This window comes from Acanthisitta chloris, unplaced genomic scaffold, assembly GCF_000695815.1.
Source record: "Acanthisitta chloris isolate BGI_N310 unplaced genomic scaffold, ASM69581v1 scaffold23875, whole genome shotgun sequence".
Taxonomy (NCBI): domain Eukaryota; kingdom Metazoa; phylum Chordata; class Aves; order Passeriformes; family Acanthisittidae; genus Acanthisitta; species Acanthisitta chloris.
Window position 1 is genome coordinate 19,763 of NW_008675648.1, and position 3,769 is coordinate 23,531.

The window sequence follows — 3,769 nt, forward strand, 5'->3', positions numbered from 1 at the left end:
CCCAGCCCAGAGTGAAGGAGAAAACTCAGCCTTGGAGATGAGGAATTATCAGTTGTGAAGGGGTTCGGATGCCTGTAATGGCTTAAGAGAGGAATAAAAACCCCTGAGACAAGGAGTTTGAGGTAGTATTTGAGCCATGTCAGCAGTAGTTTGGGACACTGAGGGCAACAACTAGTGAGGAAAGTAGCAACGAGGAACAGAAGGACTTTGGGACACAACATTTTGCATCTATTTTGTAAGGAAAACTAGAGGTGTGTGAAACAAAGGTGAATTGGAATGGGAGATTAAAAAGTATCCCAGCAGGATGCACTTAACAGCAGTTTTAGCTTAGCCCTGAAAAAAATTAGTTATATCCAGAAGTCTGAGAAGAGGCAGGTGTAAAGGCAAAGCCAAACTGCCTGGAGGGCAAATGAGCTGACCACAGAGAACATCACAACTTCCCTATCCTCCTCTACTCAAATGGTACAAGGAAGAACACAAGGGACAGGGAGAAATACCAGCAGGATGAAAGGATATTCCTAAAGGATCTGTAGGATACAGCCAATGTCATCAAACCAAAACAGTTAACATTTTGACCAACAGCATCTCAGATGCTTCTGCCTGACACAGAATAAATGGCTATAGCTCCACAGAGCAATAAAACTGTTATCATTACCCAACTCCTCCCAACACTTACAGGCACATTCATACACAGTCCAACTTGTTGGTTATGATAAGAGTCTATAATTAGATTTTATAACCTAATTTAGATGTTTAAATGCATCTAAAACAATACAGTGACCTAGCACTTCAAAGTTGAATGCATTTGACAAGAACAAAGACAGAAACTAAGACCAGGCACTACAGAAAGCACCACAATATTCTTGCAGAACACATTCCTATGAAACAGATTAAGACAGACTTGATGGAGCACGATAAAATGTTCCTTCCAACACTACAGAGCAGCTCCCATCCAGTTGCCTACTGGTGTTTTATGTCCTGCAAACCTTGTTTTCAGGCAGGCAGAGACACAGCAGGAGCAGCCTGAGTGCTCAGGCACAACAGTGCACATTTCCAGGTCTTGAAAGTTTAGATTACATGTAATTTTCTTATTAGTCACAGCCAAAGTGTCTCAAACGTAATTAACCCCAAACCTGTCTAAGTCAATCCAAATCCATTCAAAATAATGCATTCCCATCTCATTACAGAGCCTGTTCATCTATTCAAGCCCTCAAATTCATTCCTGAGCAGAAGATAATGCATGCAGATTCTCACAAAATGCAATATAGTTGTTAATTTTGGAATCCTTCTTCACAGTGTGATCTCATTTACTCTTGCAGCACAAACAAGGTTAGATTTAAGCCTTGTATCAAAACTGGTGATTCACTCAAGAGGCTCTGTGAGCCCTGAGTCAGTGTCCCAACAGCAGCTCCGTGATAGGAAACACATTTTCTTCCACACTTGAAAACATAAATGAGAAAGGCTCTGCATGTTTTGAAGTCAAGTTTTCTCACTTCACTGCAGTTGCACAAAACCAACTGTAACTGCTGACAATCAAAAATCTGTTGGAAGTTTCAACCTCCTCCTACTGCTCAGAGAAAGGGTAAAATGACAAAACGGATGTTTCTACCTCAAGTGGCTTCTTTGTGAAACAACCATGAGGTATTTGGGGCTTCAGCATGCTGTTATCAAACTCAAGACAAACTTGCATGTGTGTGTGCACAGGCTGCAAAGAAAGAAAAAGTATCTTGACAGGTTGCCATGCAAGGGATGTTTTGCTTTGGAAAAGCTAACTTTCAGGGAACTAAATGTGCTGGCAAAGGTTCACTTCCTGAGCCTTGCCATGCTGGTTTAATAGAAAGCATGGTCACATCTGCCCTTCAAATGTAAAACAACCCTTCTGCTTTTTCATACTTTGCACACATTGGTTTGGCACATTCTTGTAATTCTTCATATAAAAAAAGTCTTACTGAAGGCACAGGACTTGCTACTTCCAAGAAGAGCAGTAAAAGCACCATTTAAAGTCAGTTTTCAAAGCTCACCAGAAACTTAAACACTATGTTCACCCAGATTTGCCAAAATTCTCTAATGATCAAAGCAGAACACATGAATCTATTTGTAGGTACCAGTCAACATTATGTGCCCACATTAAGCCTTCATCATGTGTGACTGGTTATGCTGTAAGAATTCTGCAGTTCTTAGAGCTTAAAAACTACTGTTTTCTGTTAATATGTTTTACAGAGAATGGCACCTGTCGGATGGTTTTCCTGCCCTTCCAAGAAGGGAGGGACCACCTCCACTTGGGCCATGCTATGTCACACCTCTCCCTCAAAAATTCTTTTTAATAGATACCCTCACCTGAAAGAAATGTCATTTCAGTAGCAACTGACACAACGCAGAATCTTTCAGCAAGAGGCAGAACTGGGCCCATGGAATTGATTCTAATTGTGGTTCTGTGATACCAATTGTGCTTCTCAGTTATAACAAATTCCTGCTGGGGCCACTGGTGCAGGATGATGAGGGAAAAATCAAACTCCTCACAAAAAAAAAAAACAAACCAAAATTTCGCAGGAAAGTCATGGTTTGAATACAGAATTTCTCATTTTTTCCCCCTGTGATGTTGCAGACCTTGTAAAAAGTACTTGCAAAGTCAATAAATAATGCAAAGGCAGATAATGTCAGATTTTGAAACATGAAGATGCTACTGAAAAGCTCATTGAAATGGAACTGTTGTTTACACTGCCTGGCAGTTCCATACTTTCCGGGCTCCCTCCTTCAGAGTTCTCCTTGATTTCCATGATAATTGCAGAGATATGCCTTCAAGAAAAATGACTTCAGGAGGTACAGTTGCTAGTGGAAATAATCCTGCTTTAATACAGGCATTTGAATTCCATCCATGACCCATTCCCAGCCCCAGTAAACATCTCCTGCATTCAGTGGGATAACAATGCTGGTGAGAAACCAACTGCTTTAATAAGTTAAGGAGCAAGAGCTCAAAAAAAAAAAACCCCAGGAATTTCATTCAGGACATCTCTGTGAAATCATGAACCAAAGACACAAAGACATACCAAGTTAATTAGATATATGAGGTCACACTGACCATAATATAATTGGAATGCAGAGGGGAAAACAGTCCTCCACCCACCGAGAGCACACTGCCAGGGTCTCTTTCTCAAATAATTAGGTTTTAACAAACACTTTGCCTGTAAGGTGCTGGGAGAGGAAACACACCACGATTTCAAGCTATTTTAAACTTCTGCTAAATTAATTTACATAGAAAAAAAACCATTCAAAAGAAAAAAAGCCCAAGCAAAACCCACTGGTGCCTGTGCCTGAGCCGCACAGCAATAACCACTTTCCCTTTTCCCTAGGGCATCACGGAAAAACCCAGAGAGGTGACAGCAGCTCCTCATCGCAGCCAGAGAGCACCAGATTCCCCATGCCAGCCTAAGAAACAGGGCCAGAACTGGCGGAAAAACAGCTCTTTGAGACGATGCTCGGAGCAACTCTCTGCTCGGGGCCAGCAGTGGCACGCGGGAAACACTCAGCATCTCTGCCAAACACAGCGCAAACACGCGGGGAAAAGTTTGCACTTCCAACCGCGAGCAGAGAGGGGAGAGGAGAAGGGAAGGGCTGGGAGAGCGGAGAGAGACACGACGAGCAGCGCAGCGCCGGGAGATGCTCCGCGCAGAGCCGAGGGATGCTCCGAGCAGAGCTGGGGGATGCTCCGCGCATTGCAGAGGGATGCTCCGCGCAGAGCCAGGGGATGCTCCGCGCAGAGCTGGGGGAT